Source organism: Tympanuchus pallidicinctus, unplaced genomic scaffold, assembly GCF_026119805.1.
Source record: "Tympanuchus pallidicinctus isolate F22 unplaced genomic scaffold, pur_lepc_1.0 scaffold5, whole genome shotgun sequence".
In the NCBI taxonomy this organism is placed as follows: Eukaryota; Metazoa; Chordata; class Aves; order Galliformes; family Phasianidae; genus Tympanuchus; species Tympanuchus pallidicinctus.
This window is the reverse complement of record NW_026294769.1, coordinates 9,485,000-9,508,095: the sequence shown is the minus strand read 5'-3', so window position 1 is coordinate 9,508,095 and position 23,096 is coordinate 9,485,000.

Here is a 23,096-nt window from a genome sequence, read left to right as displayed (position 1 = left end):
TTGAGGCACAGATGCCTCTAGCTAACTGGAATGTCTCAGCTAGAACGGCAGTTAAGACAGAGCTTTTCAGCTGGCTGGATTATGTCTTGTAATTGCTCCACTTGCATTATTTGAATTCATGTATGCATAATATGAAACAGTTCTAGTTCTTCTGTGATGCCCTTGCTTTCAAAACACAGGCCTCAAAAACCCAGGAGCAGTTTTGCTCATCACATTCTGTCTTTCTGCTGTCAAGTGCAAAATAACAGGAGCAACAGAGGTGGTTGCGACTGGTGTCTGCAAATGGCAACGCCTGTTCTGTTAGCGCCACTGTCATATTGCCTTGTGTCCTTCTGTTCATCTTCATTATGGTTAGAACTACCTTTTTTATTTCATATACTTTAGTATAAGTGATCTGTCCATTACAGAATATACTTTATGATGTTGAAAGTACTAATTTTGAGACAGGAAAACCTCTATGGCAAGATTAATTCATGGAATTAGAATTATTTGAGGATTATTTTAGTTCTAGAACTTAGAATGTAAATTCTTTTCTGAAGACTTTCACTCTATTTGCATTCACTACACATTTGTTCTCTTTCTAGGTAGACTCCCACAAATACAACCTTTCACAGAAAGGAGACTTTAAGTATTTGAAATACCATTTTCTGACACATTAGCTTGGTCTTTGACAATAATGCACATGAAGTAAGCTGCAGTTCTTAAACCACTGTAACGTCTCTTGAAATAGAACTGTGTATATTTGTAAATATACTAGAGAACTCAGAAATAAATATTTTTACATATATGAAAATACAGTTCTTATACCAGTGGCAACTCTATAGAAAGGTGATCTTTTAGTAGTTACCATTTAGAAGTCTAGACATTACTCATAAAATTAAGCATACGCTCATTAACAGACAGCTCAGTTTAGAAAAAATACAGTATCTGCAAATAGCTGAAGTACAATTTTGACATCTCTGTCAATTTTTTTTCAAACATTTCTCTACACCATTTGACCTGTTGCATCATAAACACTCTGAGAGATATTAACGATGACTTTGACTCTCTCTCCCCTACCAACTCAAGAAAACCCAGCTTCTCTACCTCACAATCTCTTCCTTTAGAAATAAACTCTGTTTAAAAATATGGGACTTTCCTGCATTATCTTTCTCTCTTACAATAACCATATTATCATTTCCTGCCTGCCTTTTCTCTCAAAGTTTCTTGAGAGTCCATGGTATTGAGTGCAGCAAAGGACCACAAAGATGATTGACAGAGCAGAGTTTCCCATATTAAAAAAGGCTGAGAAAGTTAAGACTGTTGAACCTGGAGAAGTGTATCCTCAGTGAGGATCTTATCAGTGTGCACAAATATCTAATGGTTGGGAAAAAAGAAGAGGCAGTGAGACCACAGGGAGAGCCCAGTGACAGGACAAGAAGCACAGATTTAAAACAAACAAAAACCCAGAAATTTCTACCTGAACTTATGAACACTCTCCTATATATATATACATATAGGAGGCCTATATATGGCCTATATATGAGGCCAGTCAAACACTGGGATGGTTTACTGAGAGAGCTTGTGACGTCTCCACCCTTGGAGACACACAGGCACTCTAAGGGACACAGTATTGGACAGTGTGCTCTACCTGATCCTGACTGTGCACTAGATGTAGAAGTATCTTTATATCTGTTTTCACTTCTACTCACTCAGCACATCAGACCTGGACTGCTTTTAACCTCTGCCCAGTACTGTTTGGTAAAGACACTAAGCAGCAGCTTATAAGTGATGCTATCCCAAGAAACTCATGGAAGAATATCAGCTTAAATTGAGATGCAGTCATGTTAGCACTCAGAAATACTCTTCTTCACGGTTCACTGCATGATTTAAGATGTATTTGCAGGTACTTGATTAGACAAAGCAGCACTGACTGATATTTCCTCTATACTATCCATTTGTAAATTGTACTAAAAAGTAATGAGTGTTACAGCATAGAGAGAAGCACAGGAATTAGGTTCAAAAGTAATTTAAACTCTGAAATTTCAGTGTCTGCCACGAAAGATTATTTGTACAGCAAGAAAAAAAGATTTCACATTCAGACATGAAAATTAATATTAGAACAATGCTTTTTGGGATCTCTGCTCAAAATTCTGAACATGAATTTCAAATGTAGCATTCTACAGGTACAGTTACCAGGGGAACTGATTTAACAAGGAGTAACAAGACTGAATTGATGAACTATTTTATTCTGTGCCACATGAATGCACAGAACCAAGAGTAGTCATGCTTCTGGTGCATTGTTTCAATTAAAAGTTAGTTTTAATGAATAAGACTCCACAGAGTCTGACTTTTGTTTCAAACAGAACTATCCAAGAGAGCAAGAGGAAAAAAAAAAAAAAAAAGCTGTCCTACTACAAAAAACATAGTGAAACTATTATTGAATTTGCTAGCATAGTATTTGGAAGTGATGATTTCCCTTGCAGCCGGCTGTCAAGTAAACTTTACTCCAATGTTCAACATGGTTTCATGTGATTCATAACTCTAGGCACTGTGATGGAAAACAGTATATTTATTCTCAAAAACCTGAGGCAGTTTTGAGAAGAAAATGACCTCTTGACATACTGAAAATAGATATTATTTTTTTAAATCTTCGTATATATGGGCAAAATACACAGTATCTGTTTTGCTGAAGACTGAAAGTATGTATGAGTATAATTATATCAGCCAAGCTGGAAGCATCTTGTCCTCAATGACACATACACAAATGATAACTGTGTAAAGTAGGAAAACTACCCTTCCAAAGAAAAGTCTTTTAAAAGCACATCTGTATTAGCGTATGAAGTGAGGGAAAGATATTAAATGGCTGAGGTCTAATAAACCTTTTAACTTTATAAACTTTTAGAAGAAACAGCCATTTTCATCAATGTATTTATTAGTGAAGATAAGTGAAGATTCAGAATTCAGCATTCTGAAAGAATGCTGTAATATCATCTGCTACCGTAGATCCAACAAGAAAAATACTAGAAAATATTGACAATTAATAACTTAGTCATAAAATTCTTACAAATATTTTAATGTAAATTAAGATCATTGTAGAAGTAGTTTAGTTATGTCCATGACAGAAATCTTGGCACCTACTTACAAAGACCTGGAATACTGAACACTTCTGTTTGGCTTACCAGGATTTCACAAAGTATATTTCAGGCCTCCAAATCCAAATACTTGCTTTAGGAACTGTAATGTCAGTTCTTGATTTAATAAGACATTTATCATGTCAGACAAGTTGTTAAGCCTAGGGTAGATAGTTAACTTGAAAATTTTGGCTGAAGTTTGAAGTAATACGGCTTAAAAGTTTGAAAATTCATGTTTCAAACCCAGCTTTAGTGGTTTTTGTTTGCTTGTTTGTTTTTGAGAGAGAGAAATATTAGTAAAGAGGTTAGAAAATTTAAAATGTTACAAAATCTTGCAAGTTTCTGTATGAGCATACTTGGTTGCACTGTAAAATTATGCTTTTCATCTAAGAAGATGAATATTATTTGGCAGCCATCTTTTGAATTTCTTAGCCTCTACCAATATTTAAGACAATATGTATGCAACTTCAAGAAGAGTAGGGTGTAAATGAGAACTTTAGCCTACCTTATCAAAATCAGAACTTTAAGTGTGCCTATTTCACCTCTGTGTGCCTACATCATACCATGTCAGTTAACAACAAGAATTACTAGTAGACTATGCCTGTAAAACCCAAACCCATTATCTGCCAACTTCCCTTTAAAATTTATGTTCAAATATTTCCTGTTCTACAGAGGAGCTTTACTAGAAATAAATTCTCCCCACACATTTCTGTGTTACACACCTCAGTTGTTTAGATCAAGCACATATTGAATCTGTCATTTCTCCAAAGGAGGTGGTAAAAAGGTGACTCAGACATACAAGAGACAAGCAGAGAGGATTTTTTTTTTTAACATAACTTCTAAAAGTTTCTTTGTTTGGTGACTCCCAAGTGGTTTTCATAGTATCTTTCATGAAACATTAACCCCTAATTCCAAAATGAAAAAGAAGCAATAAAAACTCCTTAAAAAAGAAAAAAAGAAAAAAAAAGGAAAAAAAAGAAAAGAAAATAAATAAATCTGGTTCAAGACCAACTACATTCTTAGTGAGAAAATCCATTGCTTTAAAGGACAGTTTTGTATCAGCATTTTACTGCATCTATAAGTTAATACTGTGCCCCTCAGGATAACAGCAGAGCACCACACCTGTGCAGGGTTTATTGTTTATTTATGTTTTCAAGACTTCCAAGACAACAGATTTGTTTGCAAAAGGCAAAGAAAGTATTTTTCAAGTTTACAAGTTAAAAAAAACAACAACTGTATCTTTGGATAAAAGGCACTGCCAATGGCATTAGCTTTTAACACTCACCAGAATGGCCAGGTCCATAGGCATATTATCATTACTTTTAGAAGGGTGAGGATTTTAACATATTTGCAGAGATTAAGATGTTCTATACCACTGAAATTCAAGGACAATGTGAAACTAAAAACCAATATCCTCCCAATCTCCTCTCAGCACGAATTACAAACAACTGTGCAAGAATACGAGACACACATTAGTGGCCTGGAAATAGCACCTGCACTTACCCGTCATATTCTCTGGCAGCGTAAGATGGGATCTGTTTTATTCACAAGTACGTTCTGTTCTATTCACAGTTCAATTCTAGTTAATGCTGCTCTTTGGAGTTCATTAGCAGATGTGGCAGGTTGCAGAGAATGAAAAGCAGATATAAACATGCTACCTACACAATAATGAGAAAAGGAAGGCATTAGGTAAGCATCATGGATTTGCTGATCAAGTGCTGGTAACTATGAGAAAAGAGAAGCATTGTGTTCTTAACATATAAGTAATGACTTTTGCAGTTGCTTCATTACAATCATGAAATGAAACACTTAAAGGGACAGTAGTGACCTGTGATGCTGCCCCAGCATTTTCACTGAAATCTGAATATATTGGTTTCTATTGTAATTCAGAGGCAGAGCTGTAGCTGGCAACAGTGACTACCATGCACAAAGATGAGCATTAACAAAAGGGTAGAGAAAAATCAGATTCAGAAAGTCTCATCTGGTCGGCATGTCCTTTCTAGAACAGCAAAGTTTTTGGCAGGCTTTTCAGTGAGCTTTATTTACAGCCTTTCAATGGCAGGAGCTCTACATCCTCCCAGAGAATTAATCCCATTGCTTCACCAGCCACATGGCACTCACAGCCTGATGTTTAACCTGCATTCCCCATAAGGCACAAACCCATTGTTTCCTCACTTGATTCAAATCATCTAAAAAGGACACTGCTCTTTCCCTCTACGTATCCATCTAAGTGTATCCATCTTTCAATCATCTCCTTTTTAGATCTAAATGCCATAGACTCATATAATAATGAGATGCATGTAGCAAGGCCAAATAGAACTAAAAGATGAGTTTGGTAACTTTTCAGAGTTTGATTTATATGTAAAACAAACAAACAAAAACTCTACAACATTTTCATCTCATTTATGCATTCAAGAAAAGTCAACATTTACAGATGTTTTATATTATTAATTGTAATAGTAATTTCCATGGACGTTTATTGCATGAATACTTGAAAGACGATTTCAAGCTTGCCTGTTAAAGAGAAATAAAATTGCACATTCTGCTTCACTGTCATTTAAGTGGTATTTACAGATAAACAGCACAATCAGGAATGCAAGTCAGTACATTAAGATTCAGTCAAACTCTGTCTTCTTCAGCAGAGATATTGATCTACTGCATTACTTAGATTTGTTTACCTAAGGTAGACAAGAAGAATCAAAGTATAAGAGTGAGTGAATCAAGGGTGGATTTAAGTCATACAAGGGACAATCTTTTCCTTAAAACATCTGCCAAAAAATAAGAAATCCCTTGCATGAAAGTACTCCCTTACTTCAGATCCTACTGCAAGGGGGAAAAAAAATAAATCTACCACAAGAAGACTGCTGTGTTATTCCTTTGACAGCTGGATATTGCTTCATATCACTCATCCTCCTGAGGAATCCAAAGCCTAAAGACTTAAGAAATTAGTTTGTGAATTTTGTGAAGTCTGTGTCTTATTCTTCAGACAAGAAATTTCATACTAAGAAATATATTTCTTCAAGTCCTTTTGCTATTCGTACTTTCTGTTGTTACCCTCTTTCCCCTAGCTAGAAATAATGTTTCAAAATCTGATGTTAAATTCCTGGGTTGGACAGCCTGAGGAACAAATATCAGCATGTGTCATTCCAGACCATATGGTATTGCTTGTAGAGAAAACTGGAGCTCAGTGTCTATTGAACCACATCAAAGTTTTCAGGCAACTGTGCTTTTAGTTAGCTCAACTTACAGTGAATAAAGGTAAAAGTACTTTTATATTTTTTCCCCCTATTTCTTTATCTTGTGAATTCAAAGTGCTTTTAAAAAATTGAGGACTCAATAGAAATTCAAAATATTTTGTAAATTATGTGGAATATGTTGAGGACCTATATTGATTTTACTATAAAATGTGTAGTAATTAGAGTGATGACTCAAGTGTTTATATAAAGGAAAGGAAAAAAATGTCATGGTGATTATACTATATGTACTGTAGATAATTTTAGGGTTACTGGGATTAGATTTTCAGTTGTAGGAGAGCTATACTACAGGCCTTGTGGATTAAGGAGGTGGTGAAACACATATAAAGCCTAGCAGTTGTTGGTTTGGCTTATGAGTTGGGATTACCAGTTTTCCAAAACTCATGCACATAATTGTATTAGTACTAAAGTCAATTCTCTCTGCCATTTCTGTGCTTAATCAATCCCCTGCTATTCTACTAATATAACCAATTTTGTTCGCTTTCACATAAGTTATCACATATATTGCTGTATTAATTGTCGAGTTTACATCAACAAAAAAAAGATTTTGTTAAGAGATTTTCCAGTAGTCTGATCCCTGCCTTCTTCACGAAACATAATTGGTGATCAGCTTCTGTGAGCTTCAGCTCACAATAAGAAATGGGATATCCATCTTAGAATAGCCAACAACTTGCCAGTGAGGCCATTTAAACATACGAAACAGAGATTCTGATGGTATCCAACAAGAAGCAAGATTTACAATCACTTGGAGTAGGGCCTACATATTCTGAACTGCACAGTAAGAATATCAGTAAATTAGAATATACTCTAGGCAGTAGATACAATCATGAGACAACAGAGGAATCAGGGACACCTGCTGACTTTATTGCTGCACAAAACTGATTTTTGTTTTTGAAGCATCATCTGTTTTTATAAAGGCAGTGCAATCACACCTTCCCTATTTAGCCATAACTTCTCAATGAATGGACACTGAATCAGGAATTACATTATTAAAGAAAAAGAGGGGAATGTTCTGGGGATAGGTCCATTTAAAGCAAACCAACTTTAGTATCTTAAGCCACCAAAGATTGCCCATTTCGGGAGAAGAGAAATTATATTATGGAGATTCAATTCTCTAAAAACAGTGTCTAAATTCTCTCTTAATAAAAAAAAAAAAAAAAAAAAAAAAAAAAAGTGGTCACTGTCTGCACTGATGGTTCTACAAATCAAAGAAAGGTAAAACAAGACACAAACCTCCCAGCCACACACAAATTCAGAAGCAAGTTAATACACTCAGCATGTTCTGACTGGGGGATGAAAACAGTCCTAAAATTACAAGAATAAATAAACATTTTGAGTATCTCAATTTTCAGGCTCCCAGTGAGCCTGGAGTTTTACAACAGTGCTCAGTTGTTCCAGGAAGTTTATGAAGTTGGTTACACAAAGACCACTAGTTGCTTCAGAGATTCAGTATTTTTAAAAAGGATCCTTGTTAGCAATTAAACAAATTACTACTTTCAAAATAAGGTTTATTTTAAGCTTCATTCTCAAATCCTTGCACACATCAGACTTGTAATGCCAATTCAAGAGTTGCCTGCCAAATTTTATTTATTCAGATAATAAAATTATTAATAATTAATAAATAAATTATAATAAAATAATATAATGATAAAATTATTATTAATAAATTAATAAAATATAATAAAATTATAATAAAAAATAACCAGTTTTCTCTTGTAGAATCAAAGAAATCTTACAGAAGGGCAACAGAAAATACACAGGACTTCCTATTTGAAAACAAAAATATTAAAATCTTAAATAAAACAAGTATTCTCCAATTCATTTTATGCTTTCAACATTTTTCTTCTTTCCCTACTTTGTTTATTTTAGCAAATAGACCATCTCCCCTCAAGTTTTTGTAGTCCTTTTTTGCTGTCACATTTGAAGTTGGCAGGAGACTTTTCTGATGGTGGCTGAAACAAGAACAAGGAGACAAATTGTCTTTTTCCTCTATTATCTGCTTCATGACAAACATACCGTTCAGAGAAACCCATAACACTGTAAATGAGTGTTTTCAAAAAAGCCACAGGCTGCTAAGATGCAGACTTGTGCCTTCTACTCTAATTTTTCCAGCAGCAAGAACAAGAGAGCACCAGCCCTTTGGTAATTCTTGCACAGGGCCTCTGGTCCTATGGCTGCTGGGGAGAAAAGTACCCTAAACCATGGCACAAGAGCAGAACTGCTTAGATTGTACTGGCAAACTTCAAGGGAGAAGACATTCTAGCCTGTCTAGACTATTCTATAAAGAGTAACACATAAGCTCTGTAATGTACATAATAGTTAATGATATAATTATTATATAGTATATAATAATATATATATATATATTATTATATCTATATAAAATTGTGTGCATACATATACATGCACATGCAGTGGCTGAACTACAGCTACACCATAAACACCAGCAAAAATAAACTTGCCAACATCAGCTGAAAGAGTAATACTTGACCAAATGGCTTAACATGTAATAAGTATACTCCATGCTGTCTCCAGAAGTCAACACATAACCTGTCTTCTCCTAAGGGAACTGCTTAGGAGACAAGATGAGGCTCTGTACTTGTACTTCTTCAACAGTTGTATAAGGTACCTGAGAGAATGTTTCTTCTGAGAAACAGCACCTTGAATAACACAGAGCTTAAAGCATTCAAGGAAGGTGACTGGAAATTAAACTTTCCAGTTAGTACAGGCAGCCTGCCTGAGATAAGAAAGGAATCCTACTCTCAGCAAGCACTCTGCTTTTACTAGAATAGCCAAGAAAGTATCAGCTCACCACTTATCTCCACGATATCCTAAACTTCTCCCCAGTGTCTTTAGATGTAAGAGCCCTGCTGAATAAAAGTTTTCAGAGAGGGCTATGGAGAACAGACTGTACCTCACATACAGGTGTTTGCTGTCAGCATACTGCCTGCTTAGCGCTAATAAAAAAAGTTGTTCTTGTCCTCAGCTGTAAAGAACCTAAGCCTTTACTTTCAAATTATACTTTCAATTGTAACAATCAGCTATTCACTTTGAATCCAAGCAGTAAAAAGTCACAAAAGCCATACATATGGTAGCAACAAACATTAACAAGCTTATGCTATAGAAGATGGGAAATATGTAATGTTAGAGCTTTTTACTGTGATCAAAGGATAATCATTTCTTACAGAAATAGTGAGAGAGATGCCAATACTTGTAGCAAACAAAAAATTGATGCAAAATTATAATGACATAATATTATAATGGTATGACATAATATTATAATGGTATAGATTATAATGGCTATAGTTTTCTTAGTGCTGTTAAGACCTAGTTTATAAATTGTCCTTTGAGTTCTTTTCTTGTAATTTCTCTAGGAGTTACACATGTGCATGCCCTTTGGACTGCAGTGGAAGTGGTATAGAAAATCCCATGCAGGTCTGAAAAATGTATGTTCTACTATGCAGATCAGAAACATTTCTGTATGGACTTTACATATTATTGAATAAATACATCTCCAATAGCTTTCAACATTTAAACTTTTTTTCTGATGTCATGTAGGGCTTTTCCTGAAAAGTGATTGTCAAATACTGTATGTATGCTAACATTGCAAAACATGCATAGCTTCTCTATCTCCTTCAGAAAATACCGAACCCTTACCAATTTCACAGAATCACAGAATCACAGAATCACCTGGGTTGGAAGGGACCTCAAGGATCATGTAGTTCCAACCCCCCTGCCTAGCAGGGCCACCAAACATCCACATTCAGATCAGGTTGCCCAGGACCCCGTCCAACCTGGCCTTGAACACGTCCAAGGATGGGGCATCCACAACTTCCCTGGGCAGCCCGTTCCAGGGCCTAACCACTCTCCTTGTGAAGAACTTCCCCCTAACATCCAACCTAAATCTTTCCTCCTTCAACTTTGATCCATTTCCCCTAGTCCTGCTGTTGTCAGCCCTTCTGAAGAGTTTACTCCCCTCCTGGGTGTAGGTTCCCTTCAGGTATTGATAGGCTGCAATGAGGTCGCCCCGCAGCCTTCTCTTCTCCAGGCTGAACAAGCCCAACTCCCTCAGCCTGTCCTCATAGGGGAGGTGCTCCAGCCCCCTGATCATCTTAGTCGCTCTTGCATCTTTCACTCTTGCATCGAAAAAGCACTGCCTCTAACTGAGCGCAAAAATCTCTATTTTTAGCATTAGTTTTTTACAATAATTTTTAGGTTCCTCTTGAAATATCAGTGAATTTAAATTAAATTGAAAAAAAAGAAATTAAGACTATCCCAGGATTGTTTGCTGACCAGGTAGCTCAGGAGTTGTGCTAAAAAATCAGAGTAGTCAAGTAAACCTGAATGGAAAGTACAGGTATGGGCAAGGGCAGGAATCATATTCTCACCTTTGCACTCTCTTGCTAACCAGATGCTCTGTGGTGCTACAGGTGAACTTCAAGCTTCACACTGTAATTTAGAACTATGGGTTTTTAACAAAATCGCTGAAGAGAACTAAGTGTATGTAATGGTCTTCAGTTAGTTTAAAGATATTGCAGTCAACACGCTGTGAGCAACACAATACAAATTTAAAAATGATGAGACTCTCTTGAGAAAATATTTTAATACAGATCTTCTGGTTAATACAGCTATAAAAGCCCTCTGCCAAGCTGTTTTTATTACGAAGTGATGGAAAAAAAAAATCCTACTCTCTCACATCTTTTTAACTGTCCTCATCTTCTTCCATTAGCAAAATGATTCTCCTACTCTCTTCCACTAAAAATGTTAAGAAAAGAGACTGTAAAATAAGTGTGCATTTTGTATTGTTATGTCTCTAAAAGTGTAAAATGTGGGTGGCTTTTGAATGAAACACCATATATAACTTCTTGATTGTCAACTTTTTCTTGGTTTCTCATCTCACAGGAATAAGAATGTTCATAATTATAGAAAGAATAAATAGGAGTCATTTTTACAAATGAAGCCAAATCTTTTTTTTCCATTTTTCAGAGGGAAAAATGGGATTTCCTGTCACATTTTCAAACTAAAAAATATGGATCAAAATATATTTTAAACTCATCCTCCTCTTACCTAAAAATCAGTGAAAGTAAATCCATACACTCAAGAAGTAACAAGAAATATGAATTGAATGAAACAGGAAAGACCAACTGTCAGGACTTCATACAAAACATTAGAGTCTTACATTCATAATTACTTATTCTCATTAAAAAATGCTGGATTTTCTCCCAGTCTGGCCACCTGCATCTCATAAATAGGAAATTGGTCTGAAAGGGAGGCAAAATATATTCATTAATTATAGGCTTTTTGTTCTTGTTAATTTTCTTTTTTCCTTGTTTATAATCCAAGTAACACAGCAGAAATATTATATCAATAAATGTACTTTACATTACTCCTATTGAGAATTTTTTTTTTTACTTAATTAAATGCCATATTAACACTAAATAGTAATGTTAGCACATCTGGAACTTTAATAAAAAGAAACAGTGGGTATTACCTTTTTCAGAATAAGTTCTTGAAGACTTAATCTCTTTCATTAAGCTAGTGTATTAAAATTAAAGCTTGGGTACTTGAATAGAAATTAGACATGGAATATTAAGAAAATATCATGTTTCTGTCTGGACAAAACAGGTTGGAAATGACTTCTGTATCAGTGGACAAGGCTTTCTACAGGCCTGAACTTATTCTTCAACAACATTTTTACTTAAAAGAAGATGACCTTCTGTGAGATCTTTATAAAGTAGGAAAGAAGAACAAAGTATGATTTTTTTTTTTCTGATCACATCACATAATATATAGAAATGGATACAAGTAATGAGTTTCAGTATTAAAGTGCATTAAAATCTACTTCATAAAAATTTGTTATTGCGAAGCCACGTTCCCTGTTATAGGCTTAGGCTGATTTTAACAGACAGAGGAATTTGATCTGTCATTCTAGGTCATGCCTCTTGTATATCTATTCTACCTTACAAAAGTTCTACCTTAGAGAAGAAGTGGTCAGAGGCATCCCAGTATTCCTTTTATTTGCTGGATCTTGTTTCTTTGTTCTGTCTGTTTGTCTGTCTGTCTGTCTATTTGTCTTTCTCCCAAACTGGATCATTACATTTGGAGATATCTATGGTATTTTTTTGGAACACAGTATATATATATATATATGTCTCAATGTATGGGAGTACCCTGATCTCCAGAAAGGAGGGTTTTTTTTTTTTATATAGATGGCATGCAATACCAAGTAAATTCATGATTCAAACAAACTTCCTTCTCGCAGCTTTAAAACACCCAGTGTGTGGAAACTGGAAGACATGGTTTCTTCTGCAAAGAAAACAATACTTTGAGACATGTGGTCAACCTCTCAGTGATTTGGAATCTGGTCACATACTGAAAGCAGTGCATGATGGCACATCCTAGATAATAAGCCAAGCTCTTTTTGTTCATTTCATTGCAGATCACATCACAAAATGATACTAAAATTATACTTGTACTTTCTACTACAAAAAACCTTTGCAAATATATTACCTAGCTGTGCAGCTCTACAGAAGTCCAGACATTTAGGGACTGGTCAAGACCACTTTACAAATTGGAAAAGTTAGAAGGATTAGTTAAAAGTTGACACAGTATCACTGGTACGTTGCCTAAATAACCTGATCAACTTGATAGTTATTTAAAAAAGTATTTGCATATGGACAATTATTGTAAAAGTCCAGCTGATTTCTAGAAAAACAGTTGCTACTGGCTTCGTGCGCAGCAGTGGCAGAACTTAACATCATGTGTAGCTGATGTTGCAGGTTGGTTTATGCTCATGTACTCATGTGAGTACTGTTCTCACTATTAACTATCACATGGTTACAAAACTGATTTTTTTTTTTTTTTTTAATATAGAGTCCATGATCTGCCTGAAAGTAACAGTAGGGTACAATAAATTCAAAACTATGAAGAAATGAAAGGAGTAGAAAATTGCTGGGGATTGGTTGGAAGGACATGTTATAAGCTAGTAGAGTGAGGTCTGTTTAATGTGAGGTTTATGCTTCTATTAGTAGACCATTTTTCACGAGGTACAATTCCAAGAGCATGGAATCTGTACAATTGTTACAGAACAAACATTTAACAATTTTTTGTTTTCATACACAGAACTACAAAGTACAGTCAAACACTAATTGCAACTTTAATTTCTTCACTGTAAGTTTTATTTTCTGTAAATTCCATTACTCAGTTCATGCAGTTGCATGCGGTCCTTATGAGGCGACCTAAATTGCAGGATTTTTTTCTCTCTTTTTAATACTTTTCTTACTCCCTTAAAAAGGCCTTGTTGTGGACTCTCACTGTACTGCTGGAAATACACATTTCAAAACTGGATTTCTAGAATAAGCCCTTTGAGAGATCTGTAATACATGACTTTCATTGTTGCTGTCCCTGGGGCTAATTCTAAAGAAACCTCAAATCACCTTTCTGCAATACAGAAGTAATGTGTTCTATCTGATTAAAAATAAATAAATAAATACAGGTAGCTTTAAATAAATACAGGTTGGTAGGGAGGACCTTTGAAGCCTCACCTTCCATTAAGAAAGCATTGTTCTCCAAGAGTAAACTAAAGAAAGAGTGCACTTCAGGGAAGTACAATATTCAGTGCCTGTCAGGCAAATGTAAAACACAAACCACAACAGACGTGACTTCTCCCCTGATGGTGGGAGGTAAGAAGAGAGCGCTTATTCCACAGCTGTTACCCTGGAAGAGACAATATTTTCTTTTCTGCTTACTCCAGACTTGTATGTAAAAGCAAAAGAAGAAAATAGAGAGGGCAAGGGGCCAACAAAAAGAAAGGTCAATTTTAGCTCCCAAATGCAGCAGTATACAACAAAAACAGTAACAATTAATCCTTTCCTCCTCTGCCTGAATTCTAAGAATTGATTAAATATGTGGCAGAGAAAAGTAGCAGAGAGGACAAGTTCTTTGCATGGGTCTGTCTGAGGGAGGTAGCAGGAGCAAAGGACATACGAGTTCTGGTCTCAGCTGTAAAAGGAAAAGGGTCCATGTTAGACTAAATAATCTAAAACATGTTTTCTTGCTGCTGAAATTAGAATGGAGACTTACAGCTCAGGAAAGAGACAGAGGAGTCACCATGGATTTTTCTCTGAAGTTATCCATGCACAGCAGCAACCACCAAGACAACAAAACACCGAGCATTGTCAGTAAGGACTTTAAGAATGAGGCAGAGTCACGTTATGCCACCTTTGTTTTGATATTCATATATTGAATATTTTCAGGCACTTCTGGACTTCACATCCCAAGAAAACAGAGCTAGAAGCAGAAAAGGGCTATAGGCACAAGGGGATGAAGCAGCCAACATATGTGAAGAGGCTGAGCAGCTGGTGCTATTTAACTTGATGAGGAGTAGGTGTGTAAGGTGTGACATGGTGGACTGGTCAACTGTGGGTGTTATTTACTCCAAACTGCACCTTAAAAAAGACAAATAATATATGTTTTCATAGAGAAGTTGGTGAACTTCAGGAATTGTTGCCACATTGGCAAAGTATGAATGGTTGTGAAATGGAAAAGTCAACAAATGTATGAGCAGATCTATTAACACATAGTATAGAGAACATGTGTGCACGCAGTGTTTGACTTACCCATGCAATGACTGTGGTTGTTATTAAGAATAGGGAGAACGGTCTTAAAAAGCTTCATAGGTTCATATGTTTCTCCCTGCTGACTAGCAACTCTTTTTGCTACCATGAAGGCAGAACATTGGGCAAGGTGAATCACTGTAGTACCACCCAGTATAGATTTTCTTGCTATATCTCACAGGTAGACCTGTGAGATAAAAGTAGTGGAATACTGGTGTCTAACAAAAGTCATTTCTTCAGGCATGAACACGAGATGTTAACCCATTTCAAAATCACAATAACTTTTCATTTACTATTCTTTTAATTTTTCAGCTAATTCAGTTAGTAAAGGACATGAATTTTCTTTGAATGGCAGACATTACCCTTCCAGTTACATACAGAACTATGCATAGTCCTAGTCTATGCATTCTTTATCTCATATGTACACTCATCTCTGTATGTATAAAATACGTTGATAAGAACACACATATTTTTAGAGTAATTTTGGAGGTGAAACAGTGTGTTCTTAAAAGAAGGAGAGCTTTTGTACTTCATCTGACACAATTGCCCCAAAGTTCTTGTCTAGTCTTTAACATCCCATACACTTATGCTTGTGTAGTTGCTTCTGTACAACTCCAAAACTACAGAGCTGGATCTTTCTTGCTGGCATTACAGAACTCTCCCATGGTCTTTGTCTTCTCAGAAAACTTGAATATCAAAGAAATAACACTTAAAACGAGGCAATGATTACAGGCCTTTTGTATTGTGCTCTGCTTCAAGACAAAGCCTGACTCCCACAATGTCACAATCTATCTCAATTTCAAGAAAACATTGTCATTAATATCGTCATTAATAGATAAGATGATAATACAATAAAACAAGTGATACAGTAACCAATGATGTTTTATAAACTCTTCTGTGTAATAAAGAAGTAAGATATTCATATTCTCATCTTATATGCAAATATAGTACCACTAACAGCCTTGAGGGTATACCGTATAGGAGATAACACAAGTGAATGGATGATCTAAGACATCAGTTTATCAAATCCCTATATACTTTTCTGCCTGCTGGTGTGTGATGTTTTCACTGGCAATTATGATAAATTAAGAAATTGCTTATGCTTAAACAATACTCCTAACTGCTTTAGGATTGTGGTTATCTTCTGATTGCCCTCAGCAGATATGTGAATGTCTGTTTTAATTTCCTTCACAGTGAATACATTTGCCTGAAAATTTCCATCCGGCTTTCCAGAGAAAAAAAAAAAAAAACAAAAAACATTGTTCCCAGAAAAGGTGTTCTTTAGTTTGTTGGAAAATGTCTCCTCTTGGTATTAATATGACCATATACTCTACTGCCTTTAACCTGATTGTATTCTGTGCAGGTTCTTATACTATACCCAAGATTATGATGACTGAACACTTCGTACAGCTAAGCACTCATCAAGGTGAGCTACATTGACCAAGTTTTCTCTCAGTTTCCTTTCGTACCATCAAAGTGTGGTATTACATTAGGTTTTAGTGCACATATTCCTCAGCTATTATTTGGGTACGAGCTACTGTGGGAAAAACTATGATTGAGGAAATAATCTCTGCTGGAGAATGGATGATATCTCTGATCATTCTTTTATATAGTAGGAATTTCAAAGCTTTAGACCCAGATATGAAAACATGCATCCTGAGCTTAACCTTAGGGTGAGAGAGTGTTCAAGAAGTACTGATGTCCAGAATGATAGTAATTTGAAGTCCAGAAAGGTGTGGCACTTCCTGATCTCATTCTATTGCACAAATACTTCTCATAAATACCTACTTTTCTATAATTTAACTCTGTAGAAGAACAGATGGATTGCTGCAACCAAAAGAAGACCTCAAGTTGTTCCTTTTATCAGGAGAAATACACCTATGCACTGACACTTGGGTAGTATTTCCCCAGTTATGCTTGGGGGCTATGGACTGCAAATGTTTGCAGACTTCTGAACATATTTGTGGACATATGATGTAGCTAAGTGTATATGTCTTTGCAGTGATGAAACATCATCAGGGGAATTCAGCAACAAAAGAAAGAAAACTCTACCAGCAAGTCCTTACTAGGTTGGATTTTATTTTTTATTTTTATTTATATTTTTATTTTGCAAACCTCTAGAGAACTTCTTTACCACAGTCTGTTTCCTCTAATATTCAGAAAAGACACTGTCATTTATGATGTCTGACGAGTTGTGTCTCCCCCTTATAACTTCAATTTCTAGTTGAATGTTCTCTGATGGAGAACATTATGGATTTTTCACTTGCTTGGAAGAGGAAAATCAATTTCCATCTGATAGAGCAGGGGGTCACTAAATACTACCAGCTGCTCTGTGACACTGTAGACTTAAGCAGTAGTCCTATGAGACAGATATGAGTAGTGAACAGTATCTTAGAGTGCATTAGTACACAGATAAATAGAGAGGAAAATGAGACACTGGAAAAAAAAAAAGAGCTGAGAAAAGAGAATAAGCTTTTATTTCTTCAAAAATGTCTAGACAGAAATGCTGCACACAGAAGCTGGAGCACTTTCATCCAAGTCAGTCTTGCTACATAATTTTCCTATGATGGAGATCTTGGACTTCCATGCACACAGTAAATCTACCACAGGTGAGAGTTCAGGTTATTCTATAAAAGACAGCTGAGACAGCTGTAGACCTGAGTGATAGGTACTGTTTTGCCATTGTGACAAATTTTAAAACAAGACTTATGAAGCTCACTTTTGGGATGTATTTAGACATGAAAATGAACAAATAAATGAATAAATAAAAACAATCCCTACAATATCACAAAAGTGAAATGAACTGAGCTGTGCCATTATCCATGTTTACCTTGGTCATTTTCCCATTCCAGTGAATGACTAAGGGAGCTGGGGGGACATGAAGAACCTAAATAGCTGTCTGAAGAAAAATTGAATATCATGTCAGTTTGTGATAAAATAACCAGTTGTTTTTTATGTAAAAATTATACCTTTTTTTTTTTTTTTTTTTTTTTTTTTTTGCAGGTGACAAATTTATTATGCAGAAGACACACACACCTCAAGTTCAGCTGTATCATCACCTGACACAGAACTTGTTCAAAGCTAATAGTTTGCTGTTAACAGATATGTAGGCTATATCTTATGCTATAACAGGGAAGAGGACAGGCTGAAGCAACCCAAAGAGAGCAGGGGTTTCCTGACCTGTAGTCATGCCTGAATGCTCAGAAGTTGAAAAAGGAAAGACCCAAAGAGAAATTGTGCTGATTCACACTGATTGCAATTTGACCTAATGTAGAACTATTGATGCCTTACAAAGTTTTTCTGTGGAATGCATATTATCTGGATGAGAAGAATTACAATAGGACTTCCAGGAAGGTGAAGGAAGATGCTGAGGAGAAGCTGATGGACTTTTATTTGCAGGTGTAGGACTAGTAGCCAGTGAAGGGGCAAATAATATATAAGTACAGATTCAAAAATAAGAAATAACTGGAGGACTATATGACCATAACCATGCTTGTACATTGGATAAAACCATTTGAACACTAAAGACAGAAACAATCAAAAAGCCATCTCTTTTATCTCCCATTCATTTTCCAAATGTTCACAATTAACAAAGTACAGGTTTCTGTACTCTATATCAAGATAGTTAAGAAAGAAACAAATATTTAATTGACGGTTCCCATGGCGTCTGCTCAGTACAAACACTCCCTTATTAAAAAATAGTTCTGTTAACTTCAGCTAGGATACTATTCCAAGTCAATGATGTCTGAGTAAAGTCTTAAATACATCATCCATAGATGAAACATCATCCATGAAGCAATAGTGCTGTCATTCCAGCTGAGATCCCATTAGAACAAGTTACAGATTTACTAGTAAAAGTTTGTTTAGTACTAACACAACAGTGGATTGTCATAGAAACATATACCTTCCAAAAGAGAGGCAGTAAATACAAGGGAGATGTTCTTCAGGACCTTGTTTCTATCTATAAGTATCATAGAGCAGCAAAAGAAAAAAAAGTTAAGGAAGGACTCCCTTAATTTAATTACATTTGCTCCAGTACTTCAGAGAATTTATGAGAGTGAGACATATATATCTACTAAGCATCTATTCTGTCTTGAAATATTCTCTCCTGAGTCAAATTTCTGGAGTTTTACTGCATGGGCAATAAAACAAAGAATGGATCCAAATTGGTTTTAAATTAATCAAACTCACAGTTAAAAAGCAGAGCATCATCACGTAGGTTAAATGTCAGTTGTTCATCTTCATACTTATGTCTTTTTTTCAAACTTACCATAATTGACCTTTTCAAGTGTAACACCCTGTTAAAACCAGGAGAAAATGGCAATATGATAAGAGGACAATTTCAGTTACAACAAAGTCATTATATAAAAGATGAAATATGAAGATATTAATTAATCTATTCTCACTATTTTCTCAGTAGGGCAATTACACTTCTGAATTCATGGTACTTGTAATGTATGTGATCTCACAGCTGAATTGTAGGTGAGCAAAGAAGACAGGAAAATGTATTTTAAGAGTGAGAAAGGCTTCATTCAAAGCTGCAGAAGTCATGGAAAAAATCTATTATGGATTTCTGTGAGGTTTATATCAGACCATTAACAAACAAGTGAACATTTATTCAGGTTTAAATAACTTGAATAAAATAGATAGTCCTTTGGTTATCACATTCACTTTCAACCTCCCTCTTTGGTCCTTTTTTTTTTTTTTCTAGTCACAGACTGCTCTTTGCAGAAATACTGCAAACATTCATTGGAAAAAAAGAATGAAAGCATCCTGTTACAAGGCATTCCTGGGCAAGCTTACCAGCTCATTATGCCACTACTGTCCATGCCTGACATTAAGAAAGGGCCTGCTACATCAGTGAATACACTTAGCACCTGGAAGCAGGCACATTTCCAAGTTTATGAGAAAATTCCTTTTTCAATTAAACTGTGAGTGTTTAGGACAAAATAGTAGCCTGATTTTTTTGAATGCATCAGAGCACGTTGGAAATTAAGCTGTGCTTGTTGGGAGCTGAGAAGTGCACACATGGGCAATATTCGTTCCAAGAAGGAATTGTTCCCCTTAATTTCTGTCAGATGAACAATGTTAATGAAGCCAATGACTCTTAAGTACAAATTCACACATTTTGGCAATTTGTGACCTGCATGCTCAGTACATTTGCTACAGAAACAGAACTTTAGCCTAGTGCAATTAAATCAAATGACAAAAACCTCATTGACTTTAGAGGGAAAAATTCTAATAAATGAAAGATGCCAGCTTGTCACGGTGCATAAAATATTGATCAGAAATCTTATTTCCAACAAGTTTGTTGTCTGCTTGGGACCATGCAAGTCATTCTGGTAAGGATCTTATATTCCTAGCGCAGATAAAACTCCCATTGGCTTAGTAAGCGGTTTCACTGAAAACAGAATTGAGTAAATCAAGGTTTGGGCTGTATCATTATCTCAGCTTTCCCTAGTGAGCTATAGTGTTGTGTTTTGATTGACATCATGTGCGTCAATCTTTCAGTCACATCTGCTACTTAACAGTAGCATCTTCCTAGATCATTCATAATTTGTTCCTGAATTTTCAATTATTTAATGAAATCCTTTGAACCAAATAATGGCATTAGCACTACAAATAAACTGAGTGATTTAATTACACTTCACATATTTTATTTTTGCTTTCATTCTTATGACAACCAAACAACTCTATACATGTGGGAAACAAAACCAGTTTTATCTGGAAGGCTATTTAATGTTTTATGAAACTAAAATGAATCTGTGCTTAATAATGTGTGGACTCAAAATGAAAGCACATAAGTCTTCTTAGGGAGTGAAATTACATGCTGTTTCAACAAAGAATAACAGGGAATAACAGATTAAAAAATCTTGGTTCAGAAAAAGCAGACCACAGAAGCCTCCTCTCTAAACACAACACTTACAAGGCTAGCTGTATAGCGTAGAACCTACACTGAAGTCCTTTAATCATGTCATCTGCATGATGATTTTAGTGGTTGTTGGCTCAATACTTTTAAGGATATTTAATGAGTTCACAAGAAGTAAGTTCTCAAATAGAGTTAGATTTAATCCCTGTCCCTCAGCATCCACATGACCTACAGCAATATAGTCTTTTTCCATGCACGGATTGAAGAGTCCTCTGTAAGCTCAGTTTTTCATATGGAGGGCAGGATAGGAGATGTCTGAGTATGGAACCATTCTTAGATGTGGTATTGTCCCCAGACAGTCTTAAAAAATTGTTAAGTACATTTATTTCCTTTGTCTTTCTCTAATAAGGACTTTTGGCTCCAGATATAATGGCATGCATTTAGGCTGCTAGACAAGTTAGTACGCAAGCAGGTGTTTGGGGAAGTGCTGAGGGCACACAACTGTAAGCCACTGGCACACTAGCACCTCCACTGGCTATTCCTAAATACCTCTAGATGTAAGTGCTTAAGAGAAATGACATTAAATTGGAAGTCTAGGGTGAAAAATGTGAGGAAAGAAGAAAAGAGTTGGCTTCTCATTACCTGAACAGAACCCACAGCAGAACAGTATGAATTTCTGCTTACCTTTGTTGACCATGCCACAAGTAAATGCAAAAGGAATTTTTTTGTGTTCAGTGACTCCAATATGAGTGAGACAGAAGTAAATCACTCACGTTTCTTCCTTCTAAAATTAAGTCTAGATATAGAAAAAAGGATTCAGAGAATATAGCACAGAGCTGGAAACACTTCATACACATCTTGATGTTCAGAAAAGATCAGAATACGAATCCTATCAGAATAGAAAACATTTGTGATTCTCTGATCCTATTACTGAGTAGATTTACTGTCTGGACAAATGAATTACAGTGAAAAAAATCTGAAAAGATCTGAGTCCACTACAAAAGAAGAAAACCAAGAAAGGTTATGTGAGTGTACGGAGCTTATTCCCTTCAGTGATATGTTCTACTACATTAATGGACTTTTGGGAAATTTCCTTTGGAGAAGATCATGTTCATGATACTCTTAGCAGAATGAATTTTTAAAATTATATTTTAGGCTGCTGTTTATCTCAAAATTTATTTTCAACATTCATTTTACTTTTAAAAGTTAGTTGCATTTCTGACATTAAGAATAGTCCAAATGTTTGCTTTGAAAATATCAAAATAAAGTGCTGAATTTTATTTATTTCTATATTTTCTCAAATTTGAAATATTCGCATATAATTTTCATCTGCCCATACTTGCAATTTCCTGTGCACAATATATTTCACCAATTTTTTTTTTAAAGAAAAGAAAAAGAAAGAGAAAAAAACTATTACCTTCAATTAGATTGGTGCAGGAAGGAAAATCACATATAACTTTAATTCTCCATTAGAACAGAAATAAAAATCAAAAAAGGATTAGTAGTGACTGATATTGAGAGATACTGATGGAAATGGTAAAGGCTGGGGATGGCTTTAGGCAGTTCGTGATCTCTCAGATCTGCTATTCAGTCAACAGAAAATGTACTCTCCATTGGCTTGGGGAACAGCTACCATGTAATACAAGTGAAAATTTAAAGTAGCATCACAATTGTGGATAAAAATAAGTTAAATGTCGGTAAGTCAATACACGCTTAGTACAGAAATCCACAGAATAAAAAATTAGATTACCTTTAATTTGCAGCTGCTGGTCTGTAGAAATTCTGCTTAAAGCTGAACGGTAAAGCACTATAGGTAATGGAGTTGATTATGGTTCAGTACTTATCTCTCTCAAACAGAGCTGTTTGGACTTCAATGTTTGCAAAGTGCTTTGAGACAGCAGCAAGGAAAGTATTATTTTGTTGTGTAAAGGTATAGGCTTTTTGGCTGCTTGGGAAAGTTGAAATGATCATTTCCTGACTTAGTACAGTGGAGTTCATTTAAAGCAATAACAGGAGAGAAACTACTCCCCACGCAGCAATTCAAAATATTTTAAAGAAGCCTAGAAAATTGCTTTCGAATGGCAGCACAGTAAAGTAAAAAGGCAGATTTTTTTTTTTTTTTCCCCACAAGAATACTTTTCTTTAAATTGCCACTTAAAAAAAAAATGAAATCATGAAATGACAGCATGTGCATCAGGTTTGTCAATGGATTTAACAACACAGATTGAAAAGCCTGTGGAAATCA